This window comes from Lissotriton helveticus, chromosome 11 (assembly GCF_964261635.1).
Source record: "Lissotriton helveticus chromosome 11, aLisHel1.1, whole genome shotgun sequence".
Lineage (NCBI taxonomy): Eukaryota > Metazoa > Chordata > Amphibia > Caudata > Salamandridae > Lissotriton > Lissotriton helveticus.
The window spans coordinates 76,087,372-76,100,517 of record NC_136072.1 but is presented as its reverse complement, the minus strand read 5'-3'; the positions used below and the strand labels follow the sequence as shown (position 1 = coordinate 76,100,517).

At 45.3% G+C, this 13,146-nt stretch overlaps 1 protein-coding gene across 1 annotated transcript in view; it reads right to left on the bottom strand.

The window, feature by feature from the left end:
• LOC144791219 (dehydrogenase/reductase SDR family member 4-like) overlaps nt 1-11,730 on the bottom strand; it is a 232,906-nt gene extending 221,176 nt beyond the window's left edge. Inside the window, exon 1 of the mRNA XM_078665871.1 lies at nt 11,647-11,730. The gene's annotated coding sequence lies outside the window, so the exon portion shown is untranslated. The remainder of the gene's footprint in view (nt 1-11,646) is intronic.
• Between the last annotated feature and the right edge of the window lie 1,416 nt (nt 11,731-13,146).

The window sequence follows — 13,146 nt, the reverse complement described above, 5'->3', positions numbered from 1 at the left end:
GTTGTGGAATTGTGTGGCATTGAGTGGAGTTAAGTGTAGTGGAAATATGTGGCATGGTGTGCAGTGGAATTATGTGGATAGCAAATATGGGGTACTGAGTGCAGTGGAATTATGTGAAGTGGGATTGTGTGTCATGGAGTGTATTTTTGTAGAGTGGTATTGTGTGTCGTGGAGTGGCATTTAGTGGGGAGGAATTATGAGGCATGGTGTTCAATTATGTGGCATGATATGGAATTCTGTAGTGTGGATTTGATGTATATGGTGTGCAGTGAGATTATATTTTGTGGAGTGGAATTATGTGGTTTGGTGTGGAATAGAATTGTGTAAAGTTGAATTCTGTGGCATGGAATTCATTGGCATTGAGTGATATTATGTTGAGTGGAATTATGTGACATGTGCGGAGTGTATTTATGTGGAGTATTGCAATGTGGCATGGAGTGGATTAATGTGGAGTTTGAATTATGAGGTGTGGAGTTGAATTGCGTGGTGTTGTTGAGTGGTCTGTGCAGAGCAATTATGTTGCATGGTGTGAAATTGTGTGGAATTGAATTCTGTGGTGTTGTGTGGAATTATGTGGCATGGTGGAGTTTGTAATTTTGTGGAATGGAAATATGTGGCATGGAGCGGAGTGGAAATTTGCAGAGTTGAATTTGTTGCATTATGATCATGTAGCATGGAGTGGAATGATGTGGAGTTGAATTGTGTGGTGTAGAATTATGAGATGTTGAAATGTGTTGTGTGTATTGGATTTAGGCAGTGTGGATTTGTGTGTTGAGGAATTGCTTGGCACTTAATTGTGTGGCGTTGTGTTAAATGCTTGTTGTCTTCACGGGCCAGCTGAGTGTTTTTGATGACAAAATGATCTGCTTAATTTAACAGTATAAAAGTGCTTTATTTATATAAGGAGGGTTGTTATCTGCTTAAGAATTGACTACCTCGGCAGACACAGTGTCAACAGCCTCTGTGGAGTTATCAAGAGCTGCAACACGGGCTAACTCAGACGGAGAAAGGGTTTGAGGATGCATAACCCTCCAATGTCACCACATCCAAGGGGTACTCATGCTATAGTGGCTGCTCTTGTTGCCCCTGCTGAACTCCTTCTTGCATATTGTACAAATCACCAAAGATAAACAATAATGTGTAAAGTTTGTTGTTTTTACTGTTGTTTTTGTATTATATTAATGCTGTTATTGTTTGTGATGTTGTTAGGTAAGGTAATCTTTATTGCTTAATTAATAAAAATTTTAGCAATCTGTACAAAGAAAAACATGTTTAGAACAATTTCATATTCCATTTAAAAACTGAGGATTTGTATTCTTAAACTTAGAGTTTCCTATTTGAAATATATAAACAATGCAAAAGGAGGGGGTAAAATATAGAATTTAGGAAAATAATATATATTTGGGTAGCGTGTGCTACTTGATGAATCAACCCCTTAAAGGTCAGTTACAACCGTGGTTGTCTTGTCCATCAAAGCTGTTCGAGCGTGATAGATGTATTTGGCGAAATTAGCCATATGCTTCACAGTGTCCAACAGGTATAATTGGAGAACAGCCTCTTCTGCCGTCCGTACCCCTATTTGGAGGAGGATAGGTCTTAGATAGATTCTACGAGGTGACAGGAGGACAGGGCAGCATAATAGAATGTGGGTTAATGTTTCGTGCTTGTAATGACAGAGGCGACATTCCGTGATTTCTGGGCCAGCTTTGACGGAGGGGTATAGCTGTTTTAAGGGGAGCACATGCAGTCTTGCAGCCAAAATCCTTTAAAGGGCTTGCCTACCCACCGACTGTACCAAATGTGGTTTTGGACCATTTAAAGTGTGCGGGGAGCTTTGGGATTCATGGAAGCCTCTGGTCGTCAAGGCTTCAATATCCAGGTTTCGTGAGCGAGTTCTTACTTGCTTTCTCATAACTGCCTTGATGTTTGTGTATTTTATTATGTTAGGATCCCAGTTTTATATTGCTAGTTTCAGATGCTCTTTAGCTAGAGTCAGGCTGGCTGACCAGGGATTGCCGGATTTTTTGAATATTTTGTTTATTACTTGCTTCATCGAGTTGTCTGGAGCTGTGGTCGTTAAATAGAAATATTTTGCCATGCATGCCAATTCTTCCAAGGATTGTCGGGTGAGGTTAAATTCAAGGCGGATTAGAGTATTCCTTGTGCAAGATGAGAGACGAAATAACTTTTTGTAGGCTGCGCAGTTGATCTTTTTGAGGTCTTGCCACAGTTTTCCTGGGAACGCCTGTATGCCGTAATTGACAGAGGGTAATAGTTTTGCTTTCAAGACCCGTTGGATAGCCGTGGTGGTCGGGCTTTCCAAGGTTGCGTTTAATTTGCAAATTGCATAAGTTACCATTTTGGCTTTCTGCGTGAGCTTGAGTCGATGAACGTGAGGCCGGCCGGTTTCACTAAGCCATACTCCAAGATAGTTATATGCTTGAGTGGTAGATAACGTGAGCGATCCCAGTCTCCATTTTGTTAGTTTCTTTTTTGGATATCTGCCAAAAATCAGTATTTTAGATTTTGCTTGGTTTGCCACCAGTTTGTTTTTGGCGTTATAGTCTGCTAATGCAGTTAGCCCTTTTTGGAGACCGACTTTGGTTTGATCCAATAGGACCAGGTCGTCAGCATACTGCATCAATTGGAGTCTTGTTCCCCCGATCATTGGAGTCACCAGATTTGCTCCCTTAAGAGCTTTGCCCAAGTCAGCTGTGTATAAGTTAAAAAGGAGCGGGGCAAGGACACACCCCTGCTTTAGCCCTTGATCTGTGCCAATTTTTTCCGTGGCTGATTGGCTCGAAAGTTTGACTCTTACCCACGTCTGGGTATACAGTGATCTGATGGCTTGTAGAAGTTTCGGGCAGATATTCCAACCTGCCAATTTACTCCATAGGATGTTCCGGTCGACACCATCAAATGCAGCTGTATAGTCAATGAAGCAGGCAAAAAGAGGCTGGGCATCCTGGGCGATTGTTTGTTGTATGAAGTATGAGAGGACTTTGATGTTGTCTATGGTTGAGCCTCGCTGACGGAACCCTGTTTGGTAGAAGGGGAGCAAGTTTTCCTTAGTTGCCCAATGTGTTAGTTCTGTAAGGAGAGAGCTTGCATATGCCTTACCTTCCACATCCAGTAGGGCAATCATTCGATAGTTCTTAGGGTCAGTACTTGCCCCTTTTTTATAGATTGGGTGTAGCAGGGAGCCCCTCCAGGAGTCTGGGACATCCATCATAAGTCTGCACTCCGCGTACAGCTGGCTCAGGCTCTCGGTCCAAAAGTCGATGTCCTCTCTGAAGAGAGAGCCCGGCAGGCCGTTTGGTCCAGGTGCCCCGTTGGGGCGTATTTTTTTCAAGGTTGCTCTCAAAACCTTTTTTTCAGCTGGTGTGGCATTGGCAAGGAGGGGCGTTGGTTCGGTTGATTCATCAATTAACTGTTCATCAAGGGAGGATCTTTCGCTTGAGTTTGTTTCTGGGTCGTTGGTGTAGAGGGATTTTACATGGGCTACCCAAGTGTTCGCATCAATTGAATTGTCTCTTACAAGCCCCTTGGCTAAGTTTGTTTATATATTGCCAAAATTCTTGTGACTTGCTAGGAGCAAGCAATTTAAAGATTATCAACCATTTTTGCTCGGTTGTTTCACGTTTCACCTCCCAGATCATTTTTGTGTGAGCCTTGGCCGCCTCCTTTAGTTCCTTTTTTGCGATTAGCGATCCAGTTGCCCTGTAGGCTCTGCGTTTGGAGTTGAGCACTTTTTTGGATCCCTTTATTGCAGGCTGAAATCCCAGTTTGTATATGGTGTTATCGTGTGCACTTTGGTTGGTGTTCCCTCGAAGCTGTTGGGCTAGATCATATGCGAGGACCCCCCATTCTGCAATTCTTCCCTGATCCTTATGGTCATTCTGCCACCCTTTCCAGGAAGATTTCCAATCAGCAAACTTGTGAGTCAGGAGAGGTCCCCATTTGATTCTTTTAAGCAGTCTATATAGTTCATCTCCATTTGTGGTTCCTATGTGATGGAGAGACTGTCTAAAGTTTGCATTCATGGTCAGCTCTAATATGAGTGCGGCGTGATCGCTATCAGTCCGAGGTTGGACGGTATAACATGACATATGCTTTTGTAGGTATTCGCTTAGTAAGATATAGTCAATTGTTGTTTGGTTGTTGAAAGTGGGAGGTATCAATACTGTTGGTTTGTTCTTCATAGAGATGTAGTTTGTTGTTGCCAATTTATAAGCTCCCATTAGGGCATTGAGTCTTCTAGTGTTTCCACTGTGGTGATTTTCGTCAGTTGGGTGCCCTATGTCGTGCAAGTTAAAGTCACCCAAAATAATTGAATCCATGGCCGCATAACGTACCAATAGGTTTTCAATCTGTTTTAATAGATTGGTGAATTTATCTTTCGGATTCGACCCATGGCAGTTGTAATAAATGTTGATAAGAAGAATTGAAGTCTGGCCCTTGGGCGTTATTAGGCCTTTCAGGATCCCGGCCAGAAACATGTCTGAGTTGTGCCGTATTACTTCAAAGTTCACTTGTAATGCGTGTCTAATGTAAATTGAAATGCCCCCTGACGGTCTCCCAAAGATGTTAATCTTTTTTGCGGGTTTGAAGTATTCGGCATAGTTACGTAATGGTGTTGCTGAGATGGCCCATGTTTCCTGAACACAAACTATGTCTGCTCCAACCATAAGAGCCATGGCATCCGAGCTTTGCAGGACTTTATGTAACCCTGCGACGTTCCAAGACATTATCTTGATAGTTGGATTGTGTGTGGAACTGATATTGGAGTTTCTGCTTGTGTTGGGAGTTGCTTGAGCTGTGTGGTTTCCGGACTCTTGGTCGGAGCTGATAATGTATGAAGCAGGTACAGTGCACCAGCTAGTATCCTGCGTGTTCATTGTTATAGGCCAGGGGTTATTTGACGGAGACCCTATGTTGGTATTAGGAAGAGGAGTTTAAAGGCTGGGCCAGCCAAGACCAGTCTTTAGTGCCCTGCCCCAATATTGAGCAGGATCGATGACCTCCTGTTGTGTGTTTAAAGATTTGTATTGAATTAATACCCAGCTCGGTTGCTTGTGTGCCTCCTAATGAACCATGTAAGATAGATCCACAGGCGGGTGGGGTTGAACGAGTGGTGTGCATGGTTTTCCTCCCCTTCGGATATTCGTCTCCCTGTTGTCTGTTTTTTCCTTTCAAGATTTCCGGGTATTTCGTTGGTGGTGGGGATTTGATTTTTATTCCCCAGTTATCCAACTGTGTTTTATGTCCCTTCAGGGCCTTCGCCATGTTGGAATTGGCGAAGGTTATCTCGGTTGTTTCGTTTTGTTCGCTGAGCCCTGGGCCAACGAAGGTCACCCTCTCAATGTCCGTTGATTTTATGCTCTCCAGACCCGAAATATTTTTACAGAGTTTCAAGAGGTTCCCTCTGTTGAGGATGTCCCAGCTCCCTTGCGAGATATATTCTGGATATACCCATACTTTTTGATTTTCAGAATCAGAGTCTAGCGGTTGGGCGGGATTAATTGTGTTTGATAACGCCATGGAAGCTACAAGGGGCTCTCTTAAGTTATGAGCATAGTTGGTCCCTGGGCCCCTTTCCTCATCAGTCCCTTTTGTTCTTGTGGCGTAAGTATGCGTGACAGGCCCAGAGGCGATCGTATGTTCCCCCTGTGATCGGTCACCATTATTTCTTACTTGGGTTGTGGTTTGTTCCCCTTGAGCGTTAGCTGTTGATTCCAACTGGCGGCCCTTGTGGGCATTTGTATCTATCAAGTCTATTTTTGGTCTGTTGTAGTTCTCACAATTGTGAGCCGGCATGCCCAGTACGTGATTCGGGGGGCTACATGGCACAGGAGCTCTATCGGTTGAAGTTTCAGGCAGGTTTTCCATGGGAACACCTGTTGGGCTTCTGGGAGCCATTGTTGTGGTGGATGTTTCATTTGTTTGTTTTTGTATGTCTTTCTTTTGGTCTATAGGGGTTGTGCCCCGACCCTTCTCCTCCTCCATGTTCGGTGCTTTGTTCCCCTTGTTTGCTGGTGTGAACCAGTGATCAATTTTCTCTTTTGCGTAACTTTTGTCTTTTTTTGCTTTATTGAGTTTTTTCAATTTTTTCTTATTTTTCCTTGATAAAGGTTGTTGTGCTGAGAGTGGTGAAATTAAATCGTCCAAGTTGCTGGAGCTAATGTTAATTGTTTGATTGAGTTGTGAGGGTGCATTTGAATTCAGAAGGTTGGGGCTCCGTTGGCTATTAGACTCAAAGTTGGTGTTGCTGGGGGTTTCTTTGGATCTCTCTAGGCTGTTCCAGGTCACTTTTGAGCATTGGTTTGGGTGCAAGTTGATCTGTGGATTTGATGTTTTCGTCCTATTCACCTCTTGCTTAAGATCCATGACTAGGGTGTTCATTATTTCAGGAAGTTTTTCCAGGGACTGCAGTATCGGGGAGCACCCACAGCCCATAGGTTTCATCGTTATTTCTGTGTCCGCCTGTGCTCTGCGTATTAAGGAGTTTAAGTGTTCCAGTTTTGAGTCCACTCCAGAGATAGAGCTTGCTACTGACTGCAAGATGTTTATTTGGATATCTAATTTGTCGGCATGCATTAGTGCCGCATTTCCCATAGATATCAGAGCCTCGTTACTTAACGCAAGATGGTTTTCTATCCTTTGTGGGACCAGACTGGATTCCCAGGCTGACAAATGTGCGTTCAAGGTTGTTATGCTTTCCTCCAACCCGGAAACCGAGTATTCGTTTCGTTGGGGTCTCGCCTCGTCGTCTTCTACCCCCAGGTTGGTAGACGTCTGCGGGGTTGCCAGGATTGTCGGAAGGCTCGTTTGAAATCCCGGGGATGCACCAGTGGTGTTGGGGTGGGCAGAGGTTTCTGTTTGGGAGTAGAGTAGTTTGTTTAATTCACTACCCCCTGGGACGGCAGTATTTAGTTGTGGTTCTGGGGGTTCGTCAGGCAAGCTTTCGAGAGCCAATGTATTGGCTCCTACATCGTTAGCTTTGTTTTGGTTATGCTCCTTTGGAAGTTCTTCAATTTGTTTCATCTTGCCTTTAATAGTCAGAATGTTTGGCGAGAGAGGGACGGCTAGTGGGGAGTTGTGATTTGGTGTGGTTTTTTCAGTAATGCCTACAGAATTGTTAACGTTCGAATGATGAGTGACCGGCCAGAGGGCTGCAGGAGATGTATTGGTTGATTTTCCATGTGCTGGACGGTTGCTTTGGTTCGGTAGTTGTTGCAAATATTTCCTAATGTCGTTATCTCCCTTGTTGCTATTGCTATTGCAAGTGATATGGCTATCATTTGCATTTGTATTTTTGTTACGAGTTCTGCCGTCCGTGTCATCGTTGTGACACGGAGTTCCCGAGGTGCCGGTGGCCCCGCTTATCCTTATATGCCCAGAAACTGATGGGGAGTTGGCTCTTTCTACCCCCACTTGTTCCCCAACATTTATAGGCCTGTCCTGTACAGTCGAGTCATGTCTTGTGTTGTCCACAGGATATAACATCCTGGCCTTTTGGCGTCTCGCTGTTTTGTGAGGACGGTAGTTAGTGTGGGGTTGTGTCAAACCGGCTTTCCTTGTCCGCATGGTGGGTCAACGGCAGTAAATGCTTAACTATCACCTTAATTTTGCTGTGGCGTCTGGGCTTTGATGCTGTGGTTGCAATGAGTGCCGTGCTTGTTCTCGCACTGCTCAAGGTCAAAGCTGTATAGGTCGGCTGCTGCCGAGAGGGGTGAGATGAGAGTGAGGCTGTAAGCGGAACAGGATATGAGCGGAGCACACAGGGGAGACCTGCCGGCAGAGTCGGACCTAGTCGCATCTGCCTAGGTCTTACCCCCCGGCTCTTACTTAGCGACCGCCTCTAACGGCAGCCACGCTCACGTCAGTCTTTTGCAGCCACCCCTCTCCTCCTTGATGTTGCTGATGTCGCTGAGCCTGGCGGAAAGAGCGGTGATGGAAGCTGTATGTCCGCTTAGGATCGGCCCAGTGCTGGTTGTTGCCCGAAAGATCTCAGCCTGCTCGCTCCTCTCGCTCGGCTTGGACCATGAACTGTACAGCTGCTATCAACCGGGTTGAGGTGTTGTATTCTGGGCTCCTAATTGCCACTGTGACCCCTGTTATCCCTGGAGTCGTGGAAGAGTCCGGCTAGATGTGGCCGCTCTTGTGTGGGCTTTAAGCAGTTTTTAATGGTTTTAGTGCAGGTTGTAATAGGGACTTTTCAAGGAGCTGGCGGGGCTGTGGTTGTAACTAGGGCAGTGAGGCTGAGGCAGAGGAAGAAACCAGGGCGGAGGATTACTAGCGGCAACACTGTTTCTACCGCCTTCTGCTGTGCTCACCTGCAACCTGCAATCGTGTTCTTTCCTGCCTTCCGCCTCTGCTCGCGTCAGCTCACGTCAGCTCTCACCACCAAGATCTCCGATGTGTTCCGCGGTGGATTTTTGCGGCGGTATGGCGGGGCGGCGGTGCGGTGTGGGGCCCGTAAACCCCGCCGCTGCTGCTGATGGCGGCACCCGTTCCCTGGCACCGGCACTCTGGTTAATCTGCCGCAACTCCGCTGCAACTGCAACTCTGCGGAAGCCTGCCGCTCGCCTCCTCGTTCGCCTCCTCGCTCCTTGCTACTCTGCTCTCTCTCGCGTCTCGCGTCTCACGTGATGTGGGCGCCTCTGAAAGTAGAACGTGGCAGCCGTACGTCCTCGCGTTAGAGAGCAGTCTTGTTTTTGTATTATATTAATGCTGTTATTGTTTGTGATGTTGTTAAATTGTTTTTGCAATAAAATGTTTGAAGTTACTACTGATTTCTTTGCTTAATAGCTTTTAAAGATTTGAAAATTAATACAGTCTTCTTTTGTCAACTTAAAGTGGCAGCCCAGTAGTCAAGAACTGTAACTGTTCTGCTTCATGTATATGTATATGTATGTTTAAGGTATTATAGAGAGATTAGTGTTTCTTCCTACTGTAGAATAAAGGTTTTTATACAAGAGGCAGGTTATGGTACAGAGGAGAGTGGATTCTCATAGTATTCTACACACTGCTGTCTGTTGGCAGAAAGGGCAGTTCTTTTGAACATTTTAGTACTTATATTTGTCACTCTGGAGAGACGTTTCAGCCCAGAGCTCTGTCTTTGTGTACACCGTACTACTCATACCTGTCCCCATAAGGAGATGTCTGAGACAGAGGTGAGTGTACCCTTACATTTAAATGTACACACTGGTAGTGCAAGACACAGTTGTCAACAGACAGGCTACTTAATTGTACTCTCTACCAGTGACATTAATTATCATGAAGAGAGGTGTGAGCAGACAGCAGTCACTACCCACATCGTATTTTGCACAGGTGGTACTCTGAGGAGATTTCTCAGTTGAGAGGGCAGTGTGTTTCAATATCATAGTCTCTATAGTTGTTATGCAAGATAAACGTATGGGCATAAAGATAATTTCATCTCCATTCTCTACTTGTACTTATTTCATAATGGGGAGAGGTGTGACCACAAAGGTAAGTCATTTTTCATACCTTAATTTGCACAAGCATTATCCAAGACACACTGTCAGGGGGGAGGCCAGTCTCTCTGCACACTATACTATGCAGAGGTATCACGTAAGTGACTTGTCTCATGAAGCAGGGCAATTTCTCCCTGCAGCATACTATGCTTACCTGTCACCATGAGAAGAGGTGTGAGTGGGGGTGGGGGGTGCAAATGGGGGTACCCGTGCTGTGCCTGCCACTTTGTGCATGCAACTGCACAAGGTGCAGCCAGAGCATTGTGGCGGGCTGTGCTGTGTGCACCGCCTGCCACAATGTTGTGGATGGGGGATGCCACCGCTGCAGTGGCATCCTAATTGCTGGTTCAAGACCGTCGCACCACTGGCGGCCAGTGCCAGCACCGCTAGGGTTTCGGGCATCCTAATAGGCCCCTTTTAATCTTTTTCTCACCACATCGTCTGCAAATCTTCCATCTGCATATCTCATGTGCCATCTTCTTTCCAACTCACCACTGTCTTTTCGCTCTTTCCACCACTGTCTTTTCGCTCTAACTGCATGTTCATCCTTGTGTTGCCCCCTTCGCCACCCTGTCTCTCACACACATATACAATTTGGTACTCTTCTCACTACTAAATGCAACAGTATTTCTACAGCTGTGCATCATCTTCACTCTTCTCACAGAAAATGGTAAATACTATTGGCATGGGTGTGAAGATTGGTCTGTGCACATGTAGAGAGGCTACGGTTTGGGGCAGATTTACATATAATGCCCTCATTGTAGTGTAGCAAGGCAGGCCTTGCACAGCATGAATGAGAGAGAGTTGAAGAGCACCATATTTGTAAAGATATGGTGCTCTTTAACTCTCAGCACTGGCACATTTGTGGCTGCCTAGCGCCAACACACGCACCCTTGCACCATCATGCAAGGGTGCCTGCATTCTGGGCAGCACTTTTTTGTGCAGGATGGGACATCTTCCTGCACAAAAACAATTAAAATAAGCATCATGCAGAGTGCATCACGTATAGAAAGAGGAAGCAACAAGGAGAAATAATCACATTTCTCCTTGTTATACCTCTAGTAGACATATCAATGTCACACAATTCCAGCTTTATTGACCTTAGGAAATCTAGAATTGCTTGAAATCCATGTACTGATGCACGGGGATTCCCACCCTCCAACCCTGTAATCCCTACCACTATGAAATGTAATGCGACGCAGCACACTTTCAGGACATTCCTTCAGGAAGCCACTCAAGGCCATACAAATCAGGCCTTGCCTGCCTTTGTGAATCCCAAATAAACCTTGGCGTTCCCCTGTATACCCTCTCCCCGACGCAAGTATGAAGCAAAGGCATAGTAAATCTGGGCCTCGATGAGCATGCAGCTGAGTTCACTTTGTACCCTACCGACAGGCACAGGGGCGTAACACAGGCCCCTGCAGCCTCCGCAGTGCAGGGGGGTCCTCACCCTCCAGGGGGCCCCGTCAGCACCACACTTCTGCTGGGGAGCTCTAGATTGAGTCTGGAGGGGACCCCTTCACATAACCTGCAGGGGGGCCCCCTCAAGGTTCGTTACGCCACTGGACAGGCACTTTGAGCATCTTTCACTCACCTCTGCCACATTCTCAAGATCTGTCTATTGTGCCCTGTCATGCACACCCACCCATAGCCTGAACTTACTAATTTACCAAGAGGTGACTGTTCGCAGTATAATCTGTACAATGTCACATGGTCCATAAAAAAATACCAGAAACACAACATCTGAAAAAGCACATACTCTTAGGGAATAACAAGTAAGAATGGTATCCCTGATATGGGTCACCTTAAGGGAAGGGTCTACTGTGGATCTGTGTACTCTGTAAAGAGGTCAATGATTGTATGAGCATGTGGTCTAAACATCTATATGAACCATCAACAGACACTGTGAGGAGGACTCACTGACATAATCCTTATCTGAAGAGCTCTCATTTGTGCTCCATCATGCACACCCACCCACAACTTCAGCTTACCCATGCACCTAGAGGCAACTCAGTTCATAGTTATGCATTATGCAAGAGTCACATGTTGAATGGAAATAAACCACCGAAACACATCTGCTAGAAGCATATATTCTTAAGGAATGCAAGATGAAGTAAAACACGAAATGCAAACAGAGCTGATCACATACCTGGTTTAAGAATTGAGAAACCAATCCAGTTTGCTGTGCTGCTGGTTAACAATCCTAGAAGCAGTCTGTGTGCACCGGTCTGGCTGCTGCTGATGTGTGACTGCCTTAAGAAGCTCAGTCTCAGACTGGACAGAGTTCTGAGCAGAGCACTGACTGCTGGGACTCAGAGTCTTGGAAGCACATTCCTTGGCTGAGCACTGGTGCCCGGATAATGGGTTTTCAGGATGTTTATGCCAGTTACATAACCTGTAACCATCTCGGCCCAGAGGAGCTTTCCTTGGCAAACACAGACACCTCTTCTCTGGACTGTATGACGTGTATGCAAATGAGCACTGGTTGTATTCAAGCGACACTGAAACCAAAGAGCCTCGATGCATTGTATTTGTCTGGGATACCATATTCAGAGTCATAGCAAATTGCATACAGTGCATAATGAGCTTTTTGAAAGATGTGCTCTGCTCAAAAAGGTTGGTAACCGTCCATTGCTTGCAAGTGTAGCAGCTAGCACGTGTTTTTTTGCAGTAAAAACATTCTGGTTCCTGAAGGCTTTCCAATATTTTACGATTTTCACAATTTACAACACAAACATAAACAACAAATCCTACCAAAGGTTTAAGGTCTTATGCGCATCTATATATTCGAATGTGCTTACAAAGAGAGACAGCAAACAGCCAATGTTTTGAATACATTGGTTTCATTCCAGATTGCCTCAAAGGATAGAAAATAATGACACCATGTAAAATGTTACTCTCTGACATGTAGGGAGAATTCTTTCTCTGGCACTTGCTCGGTTGGAATCTTTGTTGCTGCTTGTCTTCTTGTTTTGGAATACTTCCTTGTATTCACCCCAGAGTCAAGTTCCCAACAGAATAAATACAAGATGAAATGAACAATGAAACATTGTTTGAGTACATGGATTATATGTTGGAGACGTTGGCAGACCTCACCAAGTAGTAATGTAACTATTCTCCACCTTTGATGTAAACCTTAGCTCTGACCTGGGCAACTGTGGCACAGTGCACTCGAAAGAAACACATGTAAAGCATGAATGAGTACCAAAACAGTTAATATATCAAAAGCACCACCCAATGAAGATTTCACTCCAATTTATTAATATATTGTACATTTTAATGAGCATTGAGACACCAAAAATACAAAAATCAGATAAGGGGAACCAGTGATATGATTTTTAGGAATTTTAGAGTTTTCTAGTGCCAAAAAGCCCAGCTGGGAGCGCTAGACTGGGCCCAAGTCAAATTCTAAGGCAGACCGCGATGGAGCATGGCTCAGCTACAGGGACCAGGCTAGACCTTACGAACAGTTTACCTTCTGATTTATAGCTTGGTGGTATGTATACTTAGCTGCAATGATTCCCTTGTTAAACATTAATGGGCCCATTAGGATGTCGGGCGGTGGCACCACCACGTTGCTGGCGGGGCGGAAAAACACCTTTTTCCGCCCGCGAGCAGCGGTACTCACATTCGCCATATTAGTATTGCA